Here is a 19,853-nt window from a genome sequence, read left to right on the forward strand (position 1 = left end):
TTACTGTAAGCTGCATGCAAATATTTTGTTTGAAAGTATTCAAGTTGTCCCACATCAAAGTACTGATATTCTGCAATGCGCTTTTTAAAAACAATGTTTTTTTCATCATGCACGTTCTGTCCTAAAAACAAAAATTGCATGAGTATATCTCTGGATCTGTAAAAGGATACGCTTGCATGCGAACTCTCATGTGGCACTCAATTTTTTGGACCCTGTTGCACTCTGTTTTTGCGCTGCTTTTAGTCTACGACCCATATTACAGAAGTCTACCATCTCTGAGTATTTGTGACTCCTTTGTAAGTACCTTATCTTTAATCCTTGAAGAGCTCTATAATAAATGGGTCCGTCAAAGATTGCTTGAATGGAAGATAAAAGAAGGCCCACTTGTCTCACCAAATGCCGTAGAGAAACCTGATGTTTTACTCACGTAATCCTCAGTTAATTTTTGTTAGACATGGCATCCTTAAGGTGGCCTACCAGCAACCTTTTTGCTTTTCACCTTACGTTTTGCTCTATCTTTATGTTGGCCTTAGGACTCTAATCACTTTATCACTACTGTGAGAAAGTGGCTCTGTATATACTGTTCCCAAAAAGGTACAGTGTGCACAGAGTCCTCAGTGCCCAGAGGTTTGACAGAGGCTAAAGTTTGATATAACCTTACTCTCTAAAGGGGTAGCTTGCTCGAGCAGTAAGGCAGTATCCGAGGACAGTGTAAAGCATTTGTTGTACACACTCAGTCAGCAAATGGTCTCACACACTCAAGAACTGAACTCTAGGCCAATGGTTTGTATAAAAAATATATCGTTGTTTTATTTTAGAACCAACAATAGGTATCAAAATATACTTTCTCAGAATAAGATGCTTTAGTTAAAAACTTTGCAATAGGCAATTGACTTTTGCAGGTAATAGTTACAGTTTATTGCAATAGGAAACACAATTTCAAATACCATAATACATTGAGCTCAATGGGAATTTTAAGTTATATGCAATTAATTACTTTCAGGATTACTTTTCTAAATCCAGGACTGGATCCTAGATTCAGTCCTGGGACAGTTCTTGGAAACAAGTGAGTAAATTCGTTTTAGTAACTGTTGTGATTTTCAAGCAATATTTTGCTATTTTAAAAGTTGACACTTAGAAATGTTTTCTGATCAAATTACCAATGTTATCCTATGGAAGGAAATTCACTTAGGAGGTAGGTGGGGTTATGGTTACTTTTTCTATGTCAGTGTTGGATCCTAGATCCAGCACTACTGTACCACGTGTAAGCAGTTGAGAAACTGCGTTTAAGTTATACAAGCGATTTTTAAGGAATATTTATAAGTTTGCAAAATCGACACTTAGAAGAAATTTTACAGAAAAACAGTCAATGGTTTACTATGGAAGAAAATTCAAGTTACGGGTAAAGTACATTCTCGTTACTTTGGTAATTCAGTGCTGGGCTCCTAGGCTCAGTACTGGGACATCTATCTAAAACAGGTAAGCAATTACGTTTTCACAATTGGTACGATTTTTAAAGAATATTTGTAAGTTTCAAAAATCGACACTTAGAAACTTTGTCAGCAAAAAGCAAGCAATGATATCCTATGGAAGAAAATTCGAGTTACTGGTAAGTACGGTTAAAATTACTTTTCAGGGTCAGTACTGAGCTACAAGATGCAGCACTGAGGTCTCTCCTGATAACAGGTGAGTAAATCAGAATTTGTTGTTCGACTGATTTTAGATTAATATTTTAAAGTTCCAAAACTCCACACTTAGAAGAATTTCCAAGTGGAACCAGTCAATGTTAGCCTATGGAAGAGAAGTGAGTTATCAGCTTTTAGGTAAGTACTCGACTGGCAGAGTTATGGTTCTGGGCATAGACTCAAGGGTCTCCCAGGGGAGTCCCAGTCTAATTGCCAAGCCCTAAACTCCCCTTTTATTACATATAATTTACCCCTAAGGTAGGCCCTAGGCAGTCCTAGGTGCATGATGCTATGCAAGTAAAAGATAAGATATGTACTTTGGTGGTTCGCATGTCCTGTAAGTACCAAACAGTCTATTTCATTTTTCACTACTGTGAGGTCTACCTCTCTCATAGGTTAGCATTGGGTATTCCCCTATACTTTTTAATTGGTAATTCCATATCGGAGAGGAGTAGCTTTATTTATTTATTGAAAATCCTACTTACTGGTGAGGTTGGATTTAACTTTACTATTTTAGAAATGCCACTTTTAGAGAGTGAACATTTCTCTGCACTTACTGCTCTATTTACCTGAAACCAGGCCCCAATACACGTCTGGATTGGGCTGGGTGACAGCAACATTTGTGCCTTCCCTGTAGAGAGCCACAACACAGGTTACTCAACTGCACCTGGGGGGTGAGCTCCGCTCCCCCTCCACCCACAATAGGTTCCAGAACGATAATTTATGTAAGTAAATACATTATAGCTACAGCTTATAATCATGTTAAATTAAATAATTTGTTGTTAGATGGTTTAAATATTTAAACCTCTGGTACATTTGGTAATTCTGTAAAAGCAGAACCCAACTGCCGTAACATTGCCAACCACAATGCCGTAACTTGGATTCGAACCAAGGTTGATGCGGCCACAACACAGAGTACTAACCACTATACGATCACGGCGAGCTACATGGGATCAATGCCATACACTAACATGGAGAATTTATAATTTGGAACACTCAGGGCTGCTCCTGTGATAGGCTGGATGTATTCATTCCTTCCTCATTCCTCATACAGAGGCTGCGTCTCCTCAGTGGTTGATAGGCTGAAACCGTTTCCTGGCCGCCTGCTTGTGAACTGCCAGGAGTCAAAGATAACACATTACACTTGCGGGCCTGTGATGGGACACCAATGCAGAGAAACCCACTTGGCACAGACCTTCTATTCTGTCTATTAGACCTGCATCTTCCCTGCACCTTTCAAGCCATTTGTATGTGCAGCAAGAAAGAGTTAAGGAGTGATCCATCTACACTTTTATAGGGAGGATGCCGCCGTGAGCTCCTCCCAGCTAATCACACGAACAGCAGTAAAGTAATATAAATACACAGTTGAGGGCGGGCTGCAAGGTCATGTTTTTGAGTAATTATTGAAACTGACCATAGTGGCTCATTAGCAGAGCTGCGGCTAATGACTGGTTCCAAATCATGATGAAGCAAGCACCATGGCTCGCAGGGGACCCACAACACGCTTTTCTTAGCTCACTGAATTAAAGTATAAACTTCCGCCGTGTGTGAGTGGTAAAGGCTTGTTAATATGGTTCCTTTTCCAATTCAAGTCTGACAACAAGAGGCAGAAACCACGTGGCTTCGAAAGCTCTGGATTTTAGCCACCAACCACAGAGAAAGAGAGAACTGGCAGTATGAGAGTTGGAGAAAACAGGAGCGGGAGCAAGGAGCTCAAATGAGATTAATGGCGCGTAAATAGAGAGCGTAAAGGAACAGTTACACAGCTAAGAAAAGGGAAAGAAAGACTAAGGAAAAAAACACAGAAAGAGCCTGTAGATGAAATTCTCTTCCTGGGACAGCAGATTAAGAGAAATTACATAGGGAGAGGTTAAGCATGTAACACGGTGGAGAATAAAAAAGAAAATGCAGTTTTATGAAGTGTGTTTGCCAAATCCAGCCAGCACTTTTGTTCTATTTCTCTCTTTGCATCTTTTATTGGTAAAGTAAGTTTCAAGTGCATGCCCAGGTATGATTGAGAGAGCAATGGTATAATAATTTGAAGCGTTTACACCAGTGCTAAAGTAGGAAGAGAGATGTAGCAAAGACATGAAACAGGTAGCGATAATAAATATGTGGAGAGGCAATAGTGACACAAAAATAAGCCACCTATTTATAAAACTGAAATTGAAGAAATACTAAAGGTTAACTTCTGAAATTGTAGCCGATAATAACAAGATTCTCGTTGTTGGCAGGATTCGAATCTGCGCGGGGAGACCCCAATGGATTTCAAGTCCATCGCCTTAACCACTCGGCCACAACAACTTACTGTAAGCTGCATGCAAATATTTTGTTTGAAAGTATTCAAGTTGTCCCACATCAAAGTACTGATATTCTGCAATGCGCTTTTTAAAAACAATGTTTTTTTCATCATGCACGTTCTGTCCTAAAAACAAAAATTGCATGAGTATATCTCTGGATCTGTAAAAGGATACGCTTGCATGCAAACTCTCATGTGGCACTCAATTTTTTGGACCATGTTGCACTCTGTTTTTGCGCTGCTTTTAGTCTACGACCCATATTACAGAAGTCTACCATCTCTGAGTATTTGTGACTCCTTTGTAAGTACCTTATCTTTAATCCTTGAAGAGCTCTATAATAAATGGGTCCGTCAAAGATTGCTTGAATGGAAGATAAAAGAAGGCCCACTTGTCTCACCAAATGCCGTAGAGAAACCTGATGTTTTACTCACGTAATCCTCAGTTAATTTTTGTTAGACATGGCATCCTTAAGGTGGCCTACCAGCGACCTTTTTGCTTTTCACCTCACGTTTTGCTCTATCTTTATGTTGGCCTTAGGACTCTAATCACTTTATCACTACTGTGAGAAAGTGGCTCTGTATATACTGTTCCCAAAAAGGTACAGTGTGCACAGAGTCCTCAGTGCCCAGAGGTTTGACAGAGGCTAAAGTTTGATATAACCTTACTCTCTAAAGTGGTAGCTTGCTCGAGCAGTAAGGCAGTATCCGAGGACAGTGTAAAGCATTTGTTGTACACACTCAGTCAGCAAATGGTCTCACACACTCAAGAACTGAACTCTAGGCCAATGGTTTGTATAAAAAATATATCGTTGTTTTATTTTAGAACCAACAATAGGTATCAAAATATACTTTCTCAGAATAAGATGCTTTAGTTAAAAACTTTGCAATAGGCAATTGACTTTTGCAGGTAATAGTTACAGTTTATTGCAATAGGAAACACAATTTCAAATACAATAATACATTGAGCTCAATGGGAATTTTAAGTTATATGCAATTAATTACTTTCAGGATTACTTTTCTAAATCCAGGACTGGATCCTAGATTCAGTCCTGGGACAGTTCTTGGAAACAAGTGAGTAAATTCGTTTTAGTAACTGTTGTGATTTTCAAGCAATATTTTGCTATTTTAAAAGTTGACACTTAGAAATTTTTTCTGATCAAATTACCAATGTTATCCTATGGAAGGAAATTCACTTAGCAGGTAGGTGGGGTTATGGTTACTTTTTCTATGTCAGTGTTGGATCCTAGATCCAGCACTACTGTACCACCTGTAAGCAGTTGAGAAACTGCGTTTAAGTTATACAAGCGATTTTTAAGGAATATTTATAAGTTTGCAAAATCGACACTTAGAAGAAATTTTACAGAAAAACAGTCAATGGTTTCCTATGGAAGAAAATTCAAGTTACGGGTAAAGTACATTCTCGTTACTTTGGTAATTCAGTGCTGGGCTCCTAGGCTCAGTACTGGGACATCTATCTAAAACAGGTAAGCAATTACGTTTTCACAATTGGTACGATTTTTAAAGAATATTTGTAAGTTTCAAAAATCGACACTTAGAAACTTTGTCAGCAAAAAGCAAGCAGTGATATCCTATGGAAGAAAATTCGAGTTACTGGTAAGTACGGTTAAAATTACTTTTCAGGGTCAGTACTGAGCTACAAGATGCAGCACTGAGGTCTCTCCTGATAACAGGTGAGTAAATCAGAATTCGTTGTTCGGCTGATTTTAGATTAATATTTTAAAGTTCCAAAACTCCACACTTAGAAGAATTTCCAAGTGGAACCAGTCAATGTTAGCCTATGGAAGAGAAGTGAGTTATCAGCTTTTAGGTAAGTACTCGACTGGTAGAGTTATGGTTCTGGGCATAGACTCAAGGGTCTCCCAGGGGAGTCCCAGTCTAATTGCCAAGCCCTAAACTCCCCTTTTATTACATATAATTTACCCCTAAGGTAGGCCCTAGGCAGTCCTAGGTGCATGATGCTATGCAAGTAAAAGATAAGATATGTACTTTGGTGGTTCGCATGTCCTGTAAGTACCAAACAGTCTATTTCATTTTTCACTACTGTGAGGTCTACCTCTCTCATAGGTTAGCATTGGGTATTCCCCTATACTTTTTAATTGGTAATTCCATATCGGAGAGGAGTAGCTTTATTTATTTATTGAAAATCCTACTTACTGGTGAGGTTGGATTTAACTTTACTATTTTAGAAATGCCACTTTTAGAGAGTGAACATTTCTCTGCACTTACTGCTCTATTTACCTGAAACCAGGCCCCAATACACGTCTGGATTGGGCTGGGTGACAGCAACATTTGTGCCTTCCCTGTAGAGAGCCACAACACAGGTTACTCAACTGCACCTGGGGGGTGAGCTCCGCTCCCCCTCCACCCACAATAGGTTCCAGAACGATAATTTATGTAAGTAAATACATTATAGCTACAGCTTATAATCATGTTAAATTAAATAATTTGTTGTTAGATGGTTTAAATATTTAAACCCCTGGTACATTTGGTAATTCTGTAAAAGCAGAACCCAACTGCCGTAACATTGCCAACCACAATGCCGTAACTTGGATTCGAACCAAGGTTGATGCGGCCACAACACAGAGTACTAACCACTATACGATCACGGCGAGCTACATGGGATCAATGCCATACACTAACATGGAGAATTTATAATTTGGAACACTCAGGGCTGCTCCTGTGATAGGCTGGATGTATTCATTCCTTCCTCATTCCTCATACAGAGGCTGCGTCTCCTCAGTGGTTGATAGGCTGAAACCGTTTCCTGGCCGCCTGCTTGTGAACTGCCAGGAGTCAAAGATAACACATTACACTTGCGGGCCTGTGATGGGACACCAATGCAGAGAAACCCACTTGGCACAGACCTTCTAGTCTGTCTATTAGACCTGCATCTTCCCTGCACCTTTCAAGCCATTTGTATGTGAAGCAAGAAAGAGTTAAGGAGTGATCCATCCACACTTTTATAGGGAGGATGCCGCCGTGAGCTCCTCCCAGCTAATCACACGAACAGCAGTAAAGTAATATAAATACACAGTTGAGGGCGGGTTGCAAGGTCATGTTTTTGAGTAATTATTGAAACTGACCTCAGTGGCTCATTAGCAGAGCTGCGGCTAATGACTGGTTCCAAATCATGATGAAGCAAGCACCATGGCTCGTAGGGGACCCACAACACGCTTTTCTTAGCTCACTGAATTAAAGTATAAACTTCCGCCGTGTGTGAGTGGTAAAGGCTTGTTAATATGGTTCCTTTTCCAATTCAAGTCTGACAACAAGAGGCAGAAACCACGTGGCTTCGAAAGCTCTGGATTTTAGCCACCAACCACAGAGAAAGAGAGAACTGGCAGTATGAGAGTTGGAGAAAACAGGAGCGGGAGCAAGGAGCTCAAATGAGATTAATGGCGCGTAAATAGAGAGCGTAAAGGAACAGTTACACAGCTAAGAAAAGGGAAAGAAAGACTAAGGAAAAAAACACAGAAAGAGCCTGTAGATGAAATTCTCTTCCTGGGACAGCAGATTAAGAGAAATTACATAGGGAGAGGTTAAGCATGTAACACGGGGGAGAATAAAAAAGAAAATGCAGTTTTATGAAGTGTGTTTGCCAAATCCAGCCAGCACTTTTGTTCTATTTCTCTCTTTGCATCTTTTATTGGTAAAGTAAGTTTCAAGTGCATGCCCAGGTATGATTGAGAGAGCAATGGTATAATAATTTGAAGCGTTTACACCAGTGCTAAAGTAGGAAGAGAGATGTAGCAAAGACATGAAAGAGGTAGTGATAATAAATATGTGGAGAGGCAATAGTGACACAAAAATAAGCCACCTATTTATAAAACTGAAATTGAAGAAATACTAAAGGTTAACTTCTGAAATTGTAGCCGATAATAACAAGATTCTCGTTGTTGGCAGGATTCGAACCTGCGCAGGGCAACCCCAATGGATTTCAAGTCCATCGCCTTAACCACTCGGCCACAACAACTCACTGTAAGCTGCATGCAAATATTTTGTTTGAAACTATTCAAGTTGTCCCACATCAGAGTACTGATATTCTGCAATGCGCTTTTTAAAAACAATGTTTTTTTCATCATGCACGTTCTGTCCTAAAAACAAAAATTGCATGAGTATATCTCTGGATCTGTAAAAGGATACGCTTGCATGCAAACTCTCATGTGGCACTCAATTTTTTGGACCCTGTTGCACTCTGTTTTTGCGCTGCTTTTAGTCTACGACCCATATTACAGAAGTCTACCATCTCTGAGTATTTGTGACTCCTTTGTAAGTACCTTATCTTTAATCCTTGAAGAGCTCTATAATAAATGGGTCCGTCAAAGATTGCTTGAATGGAAGATAAAAGAAGGCCCACTTGTCTCACCAAATGCCGTAGAGAAACCTGATGTTTTACTCACGTAATCCTCAGTTAATTTTTGTTAGACATGGCATCCTTAAGGTGGCCTACCAGCGACCTTTTTGCTTTTCACCTCACGTTTTGCTCTATCTTTATGTTGGCCTTAGGACTCTAATCACTTTATCACTACTGTGAGAAAGTGGCTCTGTATATACTGTTCCCAAAAAGGTACAGTGTGCACAGAGTCCTCAGTGCCCAGAGGTTTGACAGAGGCTAAAGTTTGATATAACCTTACTCTCTAAAGTGGTAGCTTGCTCGAGCAGTAAGGCAGTATCCGAGGACAGTGTAAAGCATTTGTTGTACACACTCAGTCAGCAAATGGTCTCACACACTCAAGAACTGAACTCTAGGCCAATGGTTTGTATAAAAAATATATCGTTGTTTTATTTTAGAACCAACAATAGGTATCAAAATATACTTTCTCAGAATAAGATGCTTTAGTTAAAAACTTTGCAATAGGCAATTGACTTTTGCAGGTAATAGTTACAGTTTATTGCAATAGGAAACACAATTTCAAATACAATAATACATTGAGCTCAATGGGAATTTTAAGTTATATGCAATTATTTACTTTCAGGATTGATTTTCTAAATCCAGGACTGGATCCTAGATTCAGTCCTGGGACAGTTCTTGGAAACAAGTGAGTAAATTCGTTTTAGTAACTGTTGTGATTTTCAAGCAATATTTTGCTATTTTAAAAGTTGACACTTAGAAATTTTTTCTGATCAAATTACCAATGTTATCCTATGGAAGGAAATTCACTTAGCAGGTAGGTGGGGTTATGGTTACTTTTTCTATGTCAGTGTTGGATCCTAGATCCAGCACTACTGTACCACCTGTAAGCAGTTGAGAAACTGCGTTTAAGTTATACAAGCGATTTTTAAGGAATATTTATAAGTTTGCAAAATCGACACTTAGAAGAAATTTTACAGAAAAACAGTCAATGGTTTCCTATGGAAGAAAATTCAAGTTACGGGTAAAGTACATTCTCGTTACTTTGGTAATTCAGTGCTGGGCTCCTAGGCTCAGTACTGGGACATCTATCTAAAATAGGTAAGCAATTACGTTTTCACAATTGGTACGATTTTTAAAGAATATTTGTAAGTTTCAAAAATCGACAATTAGAAACTTTGTCAGCAAAAAGCAAGCAATGATATCCTATGGAAGAAAATTCGAGTTACTGGTAAGTACGGTTAAAATTACTTTTCAGGGTCAGTACTGAGCTACAAGATGCAGCACTGAGGTCTCTCCTGATAACAGGTGAGTAAATCAGAATTCGTTGTTCGGCTGATTTTAGATGAATATTTTAAAGTTCCAAAACTCCACACTTAGAAGAAATTCCAAGTGGAACCAGTCAATGTTAGCCTATGGAAGAGAAGTGAGTTATCGGCTTTTAGGTAAGTACTCGACTGGCAGAGTTATGGTTCTGGGCATAGACTCAAGGGTCTCCCAGGGGAGTCCCAGTCTACTTGCCAAGCCCTAAACTCCCCTTTTATTACATATAATTTACCCCTAAGGTAGGCCCTAGGTAGTCCTAGGTGCATGATGCTATGCAAGTAAAAGATAAGATATGTACTTTGGTGGTTTGCATGTCCTGTAAGTACCAAACAGTCTATTTCATTTTTCACTACTGTGAGGTCTACCTCTCTCATAGGTTAGCATTGGGTATTCCCCTATACTTTTTATTTGGTAATTCCATATCGGAGAGGAGTAGCTTTATTTATTTATTGAAAATCCTACTTACTGGTGAGGTTGGATTTAACTTTACTATTTTAGAAATGCCACTTTTAGAGAGTGAACATTTCTCTGCACTTACTGCTCTATTTACCTGAAACCAGGCCCCAATACACGTCTGGATTGGGCTGGGTGACAGCAACATTTGTGCCTTCCCTGTAGAGAGCCCCAACACAGGTTACTCAACTGCACCTGGGGGGTGAGCTCCGCTCCCCCTCCACCCACAATAGGTTCAAGAACGATAATTTATGTAAGTAAATACATTATAGCTACAGCTTATAATCATGTTAAATTAAATATTTTGTTGTTAGATGGTTTAAATATTTAAACCTCTGGTACATTTGGTAATTCTGTAAAAGCAGAACCCAACTGCCGTAACATTGCCAACCACAATGCCGTGACTTGGATTCGAACCAAGGTTGCTGCGGCCACAACGCAGAGTACTACTATACGATCACGGCGAGCTACATGGGGTCAATGCCATACACTAACATGGAGAATTTATAATTTGGAACACTCAGGGCTGCTCCTGTGATAGGCTGGATGTATTCATTCCTTCCTCATTCCTCATACAGAGGCTGCGTCTCCTCAGTGGTTGATAGGCTGAAACCGTTTCCTGGCCGCCTGCTTGTGAACTGCCAGGAGTCAAAGATAACACATTACACTTGCGGGCCTGTGATGGGACACCAATGCAGAGAAACCAACTTGGCACAGACCTTCTATTATGTCTATTAGACCAGCATCTTCCCTGCACCTTTCAAGCCATTTGTATGTGAAGCAAGAAAGAGTTAAGGAGTGATCCATCTACACTTTTATAGGGAGGATGCCGCCGTGAGCTCCTCCCAGCTAATCACACGAACAGCAGTAAAGTAATATAAATACACAGTTGAGGGCGGGCTGCAAGGTCATGTTTTTGAGTAATTATTGAAACTGACCTCAGTGGCTCATTAGCAGAGCTGCGGCTAATGACTGGTTCCAAATCATGATGAAGCAAGCACCATGGCTCGTAGGGGACCCACAACACGCTTTTCTTAGCTCACTGAATTAAAGTATAAACTTCCGCCGTGTGTGAGTGGTAAAGGCTTGTTAATATGGTTCCTTTTCCAATTCAAGTCTGACAACAAGAGGCAGAAACCACGTGGCTTCGAAAGCTCTGGATTTTAGCCACCAACCACAGAGAAAGAGAGAACTGGCAGTATGAGAGTTGGAGAAAACAGGAGCGGGAGCAAGGAGCTCAAATGAGATTAATGGCGCGTAAATAGAGAGCGTAAAGGAACAGTTACACAGCTAAGAAAAGGGAAAGAAAGACTAAGGAAAAAAACACAGAAAGAGCCTGTAGATGAAATTCTCTTCCTGGGACAGCAGATTAAGAGAAATTACATAGGGAGAGGTTAAGCATGTAACACGGGGGAGAATAAAAAAGAAAATGCAGTTTTATGAAGTGTGTTTGCCAAATCCAGCCAGCACTTTTGTTCTATTTCTCTCTTTGCATCTTTTATTGGTAAAGTAAGTTTCAAGTGCATGCCCAGGTATGATTGAGAGAGCAATGGTATAATAATTTGAAGCGTTTACACCAGTGCTAAAGTAGGAAGAGAGATGTAGCAAAGACATGAAAGAGGTAGTGATAATAAATATGTGGAGAGGCAATAGTGACACAAAAATAAGCCACCTATTTATAAAACTGAAATTGAAGAAATACTAAAGGTTAACTTCTGAAATTGTAGCCGATAATAACAAGATTCTCGTTGTTGGCAGGATTCGAACCTGCGCAGGGCGACCTCAATGGATTTCAAGTCCATCACCTTAACCACTCGGCCACAACAACTTACTGTAAGCTGCATGCAAATATTTTGTTTGAAAGTATTCAAGTTGTCCCACATCAGAGTACTGATATTCTGCAATGCGCTTTTTAAAAACAATGTTTTTTTCATCATGCACGTTCTGTCCTAAAAACAAAAATTGCATGAGTATATCTCTGGATCTGTAAAAGGATACGCTTGCATGCAAACTCTCATGTGGCACTCAATTTTTTGGACCCTGTTGCACTCTGTTTTTGCGCTGCTTTTAGTCTACGACCCATATTACAGAAGTCTACCATCTCTGAGTATTTGTGACTCCTTTGTAAGTACCTTATCTTTAATCCTTGAAGAGCTCTATAATAAATGGGTCCGTCAAAGATTGCTTGAATGGAAGATAAAAGAAGGCCCACTTGTCTCACCAAATGCCGTAGAGAAACCTGATGTTTTACTCACGTAATCCTCAGTTAATTTTTGTTAGACATGGCATCCTTAAGGTGGCCTACCAGCGACCTTTTTGCTTTTCACCTCACGTTTTGCTCTATCTTTATGTTGGCCTTAGGACTCTAATCACTTTATCACTACTGTGAGAAAGTGGCTCTGTATATACTGTTCCCAAAAAGGTACAGTGTGCACAGAGTCCTCAGTGCCCAGAGGTTTGACAGAGGCTAAAGTTTGATATAACCTTACTCTCTAAAGTGGTAGCTTGCTCGAGCAGTAAGGCAGTATCCGAGGACAGTGTAAAGCATTTGTTGTACACACTCAGTCAGCAAATGGTCTCACACACTCAAGAACTGAACTCTAGGCCAATGGTTTGTATAAAAAATATATCGTTGTTTTATTTTAGAACCAACAATAGGTATCAAAATATACTTTCTCAGAATAAGATGCTTTAGTTAAAAACTTTGCAATAGGCAATTGACTTTTGCAGGTAATAGTTACAGTTTATTGCAATAGGAAACACAATTTCAAATACAATAATACATTGAGCTCAATGGGAATTTTAAGTTATATGCAATTAATTACTTTCAGGATTACTTTTCTAAATCCAGGACTGGATCCTAGATTCAGTCCTGGGACAGTTCTTGGAAACAAGTGAGTAAATTCGTTTTAGTAACTGTTGTGATTTTCAAGCAATATTTTGCTATTTTAAAAGTTGACACTTAGAAATTTTTTCTGATCAAATTACCAATGTTATCCTATGGAAGGAAATTCATTTAGCAGGTAGGTGGGGTTATGGTTACTTTTTCTATGTCAGTGTTGGATCCTAGATCCAGCACTACTGTACCACCTGTAAGCAGTTGAGAAACTGCGTTTAAGTTATACAAGCGATTTTTAAGGAATATTTATAAGTTTGCAAAATCGACACTTAGAAGAAATTTTACAGAAAAACAGTCAATGGTTTCCTATGGAAGAAAATTCAAGTTACGGGTAAAGTACATTTTCGTTACTTTGGTAATTCAGTGCTGGGCTCCTAGGCTCAGTACTGGGACATCTATCTAAAACAGGTAAGCAATTACGTTTTCACAATTGGTACGATTTTTAAAGAATATTTGTAAGTTTCAAAAATCGACACTTAGAAACTTTGTCAGCAAAAAGCAAGCAATGATATCCTATGGAAGAAAATTCGAGTTACTGGTAAGTACGGTTAAAATTACTTTTCAGGGTCAGTACTGAGCTACAAGATGCAGCACTGAGGTCTCTCCTGATAACAGGTGAGTAAATCAGAATTCGTTGTTCGGCTGATTTTAGATTAATATTTTAAAGTTCCAAAACTCCACACTTAGAAGAATTTCCAAGTGGAACCAGTCAATGTTAGCCTATGGAAGAGAAGTGAGTTATCGGCTTTTAGGTAAGTACTCGACTGGCAGAGTTATGGTTCTGGGCATAGACTCAAGGGTCTCCCAGGGGAGTCCCAGTCTAATTGCCAAGCCCTAAACTCCCCTTTTATTACATATAATTTACCCCTAAGGTAGGCCCTAGGCAGTCCTAGGTGCATGATGCTATGCAAGTAAAAGATAAGATATGTACTTTGGTGGTTCGCATGTCCTGTAAGTACCAAACAGTCTATTTCATTTTTCACTACTGTGAGGTCTACCTCTCTCATAGGTTAGCATTGGGTATTCCCCTATACTTTTTATTTGGTAATTCCATATCGGAGAGGAGTAGCTTTATTTATTTATTGAAAATCCTACTTACTGGTGAGGTTGGATTTAACTTTACTATTTTAGAAATGCCACTTTTAGAGAGTGAACATTTCTCTGCACTTACTGCTCTATTTACCTGAAACCAGGCCCCAATACACGTCTGGATTGGGCTGGGTGACAGCAACATTTGTGCCTTCCCTGTAGAGAGCCACAACACAGGTTACTCAACTGCACCTGGGGGGTGAGCTCCGCTCCCCCTCCACCCACAATAGGTTCCAGATCGATAATTTATGTAAGTAAATACATTATAGCTACAGCTTATAATCATGTTAAATTAAATAATTTGTTGTTAGATGGTTTAAATATTTAAACCTCTGGTACATTTGGTAATTCTGTAAAAGCAGAACCCAACTGCCGTAACATTGCCAACCACAATGCCGTAACTTGGATTCGAACCAAGGTTGATGCGGACACAACACAGAATACTAACCACTATACGATCACGGCGAGCTACATGGGGTCAATGCCATACACTAACATGGAGAATTTATAATTTGGAACACTCAGGGCTGCTCCTGTGATAGGCTGGATGTATTCATTCCTTCCTCATTCCTCATACAGAGGCTGCGTCTCCTCAGTGGTTGATAGGCTGAAACCGTTTCCTGGCCGCCTGCTTGTGAACTGCCAGGAGTCAAAGATAACACATTACACTTGCGGGCCTGTGATGGGACACCAATGCAGAGAAACCCACTTGGCACAGACCTTCTATTCTGTCTATTAGACCTGCATCTTCCCTGCACCTTTCAAGCCATTTGTATGTGAAGCAAGAAAGAGTTAAGGAGTGATCCATCTACACTTTTATAGGGAGGATGCCGCCGTGAGCTCCTCCCAGCTAATCACACGAACAGCAGTAAAGTAATATAAATACACAGTTGAGGGCGGGCTGCAAGGTCATGTTTTTGAGTAATTATTGAAACTGACCATAGTGGCTCATTAGCAGAGCTGCGGCTAATGACTGGTTCCAAATCATGATGAAGCAAGCACCATGGCTCATAGGGGACCCACAACACGCTTTTCTTAGCTCACTGAATTAAAGTATAAACTTCCGCCGTGTGTGAGTGGTAAAGGCTTGTTAATATGGTTCCTTTTCCAATTCAAGTCTGACAACAAGAGGCAGAAACCACGTGGCTTCGAAAGCTCTGGATTTTAGCCACCAACCACAGAGAAAGAGAGAACTGGCTGTATGAGAGTTGGAGAAAACAGGAGCGGGAGCAAGGAGCTCAAATGAGATTAATGGCGCGTAAATAGAGAGCGTAAAGGAACAGTTACACAGCTAAGAAAAGGGAAAGAAAGACTAAGGAAAAAAACACAGAAAGAGCCTGTAGATGAAATTCTCTTCCTGGGACAGCAGATTAAGAGAAATTACATAGGGAGAGGTTAAGCATGTAACACGGGGGAGAATAAAAAAGAAAATGCAGTTTTATGAAGTGTGTTTGCCAAATCCAGCCAGCACTTTTGTTCTATTTCTCTCTTTGCATCTTTTATTGGTAAAGTAAGTTTCAAGTGCATGCCCAGGTATGATTGAGAGAGCAATGGTATAATAATTTGAAGCGTTTACACCAGTGCTAAAGTAGGAAGAGAGATGTAGCAAAGACATGAAAGAGGTAGTGATAATAAATATGTGGAGAGGCAATAGTGACACAAAAATAAGCCACCTATTTATAAAACTGAAATTGAAGAAATACTAAAGGTTAACTTCTGAAATTGTAGCCGATAATAACAAGATTTTCGTTGTTGGCAGGATTCGAACCTGCGCAGGGCGACCCCAATGGATTTCAAGTCCATCACCTTAACCACTCGGCCACAACAACTTACTGTAAGCTGCATGCAAATATTTTGTTTGAAAGTATTCAAGTTGTCCCACATCAGAGTACTGATATTCTGCAATGCGCTTTTTAAAAACAATGTTTTTTTCATCATGCACGTTCTGTCCTAAAAACAAAAATTGCATGAGTATATCTCTGGATCTGTAAAAGGATACGCTTGCATGCAAACTCTCATGTGGCACTCAATTTTTTGGACCCTGTTGCACTCTGTTTTTGCGCTGCTTTTAGTCTACGACCCATATTACAGAAGTCTACCATCTCTGAGTATTTGTGACTCCTTTGTAAGTACCTTATCTTTAATCCTTGAAGAGCTCTATAATAAATGGGTCCGTCAAAGATTGCTTGAATGGAAGATAAAAGAAGGCCCACTTGTCTCACCAAATGCCGTAGAGAAACCTGATGTTTTACTCACGTAATCCTCAGTTAATTTTTGTTAGACATGGCATCCTTAAGGTGGCCTACCAGCGACCTTTTTGCTTTTCACCTCACGTTTTGCTCTATCTTTATGTTGGCCTTAGGACTCTAATCACTTTATCACTACTGTGAGAAAGTGGCTCTGTATATACTGTTCCCAAAAAGGTACAGTGTGCACAGAGTCCTCAGTGCCCAGAGGTTTGACAGAGGCTAAAGTTTGATATAACCTTACTCTCTAAAGTGGTAGCTTGCTCGAGCAGTAAGGCAGTATCCGAGGACAGTGTAAAGCATTTGTTGTACACACTCAGTCAGCAAATGGTCTCACACACTCAAGAACTGAACTCTAGGCCAATGGTTTGTATAAAAAATATATCGTTGTTTTATTTTAGAACCAACAATAGGTATCAAAATATACTTTCTCAGAATAAGATGCTTTAGTTAAAAACTTTGCAATAGGCAATTGACTTTTGCAGGTAATAGTTACAGTTTATTGCAATAGGAAACACAATTTCAAATACAATAATACATTGAGCTCAATGGGAATTTTAAGTTATATGCAATTAATTACTTTCAGGATTACTTTTCTAAATCCAGGACTGGATCCTAGATTCAGTCCTGGGACAGTTCTTGGAAACAAGTGAGTAAATTCGTTTTAGTAACTGTTGTGATTTTCAAGCAATATTTTGCTATTTTAAAAGTTGACACTTAGAAATTTTTTCTGATCAAATTACCAATGTTATCCTATGGAAGGAAATTCACTTAGCAGGTAGGTGGGGTTATGGTTACTTTTTCTATGTCAGTGTTGGATCCTAGATCCAGCACTACTGTACCACCTGTAAGCAGTTGAGAAACTGCGTTTAAGTTATACAAGCGATTTTTAAGGAATATTTATAAGTTTGCAAAATCGACACTTAGAAGAAATTTTACAGAAAAACAGTCAATGGTTTCCTATGGAAGAAAATTCAAGTTACGGGTAAAGTACATTTTCGTTACTTTGGTAATTCAGTGCTGGGCTCCTAGGCTCAGTACTGGGACATCTATCTAAAACAGGTAAGCAATTACGTTTTCACAATTGGTACGATTTTTAAAGAATATTTGTAAGTTTCAAAAATCGACACTTAGAAACTTTGTCAGCAAAAAGCAAGCAATGATATCCTATGGAAGAAAATTCGAGTTACTGGTAAGTACGGTTAAAATTACTTTTCAGGGTCAGTACTGAGCTACAAGATGCAGCACTGAGGTCTCTCCTGATAACAGGTGAGTAAATCAGAATTCGTTGTTCGGCTGATTTTAGATTAATATTTTAAAGTTCCAAAACTCCACACTTAGAAGAATTTCCAAGTGGAACCAGTCAATGTTAGCCTATGGAAGAGAAGTGAGTTATCGGCTTTTAGGTAAGTACTCGACTGGCAGAGTTATGGTTCTGGGCATAGACTCAAGGGTCTCCCAGGGGAGTCCCAGTCTAATTGCCAAGCCCTAAACTCCCCTTTTATTACATATAATTTACCCCTAAGGTAGGCCCTAGGCAGTCCTAGGTGCATGATGCTATGCAAGTAAAAGATAAGATATGTACTTTGGTGGTTCGCATGTCCTGTAAGTACCAAACAGTCTATTTCATTTTTCACTACTGTGAGGTCTACCTCTCTCATAGGTTAGCATTGGGTATTCCCCTATACTTTTTATTTGGTAATTCCATATCGGAGAGGAGTAGCTTTATTTATTTATTGAAAATCCTACTTACTGGTGAGGTTGGATTTAACTTTACTATTTTAGAAATGCCACTTTTAGAGAGTGAACATTTCTCTGCACTTACTGCTCTATTTACCTGAAACCAGGCCCCAATACACGTCTGGATTGGGCTGGGTGACAGCAACATTTGTGCCTTCCCTGTAGAGAGCCACAACACAGGTTACTCAACTGCACCTGGGGGGTGAGCTCCGCTCCCCCTCCACCCACAATAGGTTCCAGAACGATAATTTATGTAAGTAAATACATTATAGCTACAGCTTATAATCATGTTAAATTAAATAATTTGTTGTTAGATGGTTTAAATATTTAAACCTCTGGTACATTTGGTAATTCTGTAAAAGCAGAACCCAACTGCCGTAACATTGCCAACCACAATGCCGTAACTTGGATTCGAACCAAGGTTGATGCGGACACAACACAGAGTACTAACCACTATACGATCACGGCGAGCTACATGGGGTCAATGCCATACACTAACATGGAGAATTTATAATTTGGAACACTCAGGGCTGCTCCTGTGATAGGCTGGATGTATTCATTCCTTCCTCATTCCTCATACAGAGGCTGCGTCTCCTCAGTGGTTGATAGGCTGAAACCGTTTCCTGGCCGCCTGCTTGTGAACTGCCAGGAGTCAAAGATAACACATTACACTTGCGGGCCTGTGATGGGACACCAATGCAGAGAAACCCACTTGGCACAGACCTTCTATTCTGTCTATTAGACCTGCATCTTCCCTGCACCTTTCAAGCCATTTGTATGTGAAGCAAGAAAGAGTTAAGGAGTGATCCATCTACACTTTTATAGGGAGGATGCCGCCGTGAGCTCCTCCCAGCTAATCACACGAACAGCAGTAAAGTAATATAAATACACAGTTGAGGGCGGGCTGCAAGGTCATGTTTTTGAGTAATTATTGAAACTGACCATAGTGGCTCATTAGCAGAGCTGCGGCTAATGACTGGTTCCAAATCATGATGAAGCAAGCACCATGGCTCATAGGGGACCCACAACACGCTTTTCTTAGCTCACTGAATTAAAGTATAAACTTCCGCCGTGTGTGAGTGGTAAAGGCTTGTTAATATGGTTCCTTTTCCAATTCAAGTCTGACAACAAGAGGCAGAAACCACGTGGCTTCGAAAGCTCTGGATTTTAGCCACCAACCACAGAGAAAGAGAGAACTGGCTGTATGAGAGTTGGAGAAAACAGGAGCGGGAGCAAGGAGCTCAAATGAGATTAATGGCGCGTAAATAGAGAGCGTAAAGGAACAGTTACACAGCTAAGAAAAGGGAAAGAAAGACTAAGGAAAAAAACACAGAAAGAGCCTGTAGATGAAATTCTCTTCCTGGGACAGCAGATTAAGAGAAATTACATAGGGAGAGGTTAAGCATGTAACACGGGGGAGAATAAAAAAGAAAATGCAGTTTTATGAAGTGTGTTTGCCAAATCCAGCCAGCACTTTTGTTCTATTTCTCTCTTTGCATCTTTTATTGGTAAAGTAAGTTTCAAGTGCATGCCCAGGTATGATTGAGAGAGCAATGGTATAATAATTTGAAGCGTTTACACCAGTGCTAAAGTAGGAAGAGAGATGTAGCAAAGACATGAAAGAGGTAGCGATAATAAATATGTGGAGAGGCAATAGTGACACAAAAATAAGCCACCTATTTATAAAACTGAAATTGAAGAAATACTAAAGGTTAACTTCTGAAATTGTAGCCGATAATAACAA

At 39.7% G+C, this 19,853-nt stretch overlaps 4 non-coding genes across 4 annotated transcripts; all 4 read right to left on the minus strand.

Moving 5' to 3' along the window:
- Window positions 1-3,907: 3,907 nt before the first annotated feature.
- TRNAS-UGA (transfer RNA serine (anticodon UGA)) lies at window positions 3,908-3,989 on the minus strand. Its single transcript has one exon. It is a non-coding gene; the product is annotated as a tRNA-Ser (tRNA).
- Window positions 3,990-7,896: 3,907 nt separating this feature from the next.
- Window positions 7,897-7,978, minus strand: TRNAS-UGA (transfer RNA serine (anticodon UGA)). Its single transcript has one exon. It is a non-coding gene; the product is annotated as a tRNA-Ser (tRNA).
- A 3,903-nt stretch (window positions 7,979-11,881) lies between these two features.
- Window positions 11,882-11,963, minus strand: TRNAS-UGA (transfer RNA serine (anticodon UGA)). The gene has a single exon. It is a non-coding gene; the product is annotated as a tRNA-Ser (tRNA).
- A 3,907-nt stretch (window positions 11,964-15,870) lies between these two features.
- TRNAS-UGA (transfer RNA serine (anticodon UGA)) lies at window positions 15,871-15,952 on the minus strand. The gene has a single exon. It is a non-coding gene; the product is annotated as a tRNA-Ser (tRNA).
- Between the last annotated feature and the right edge of the window lie 3,901 nt (window positions 15,953-19,853).

Source organism: Triturus cristatus, chromosome 12, assembly GCF_964204655.1.
Source record: "Triturus cristatus chromosome 12, aTriCri1.1, whole genome shotgun sequence".
In the NCBI taxonomy this organism is placed as follows: domain Eukaryota; kingdom Metazoa; phylum Chordata; class Amphibia; order Caudata; family Salamandridae; genus Triturus; species Triturus cristatus.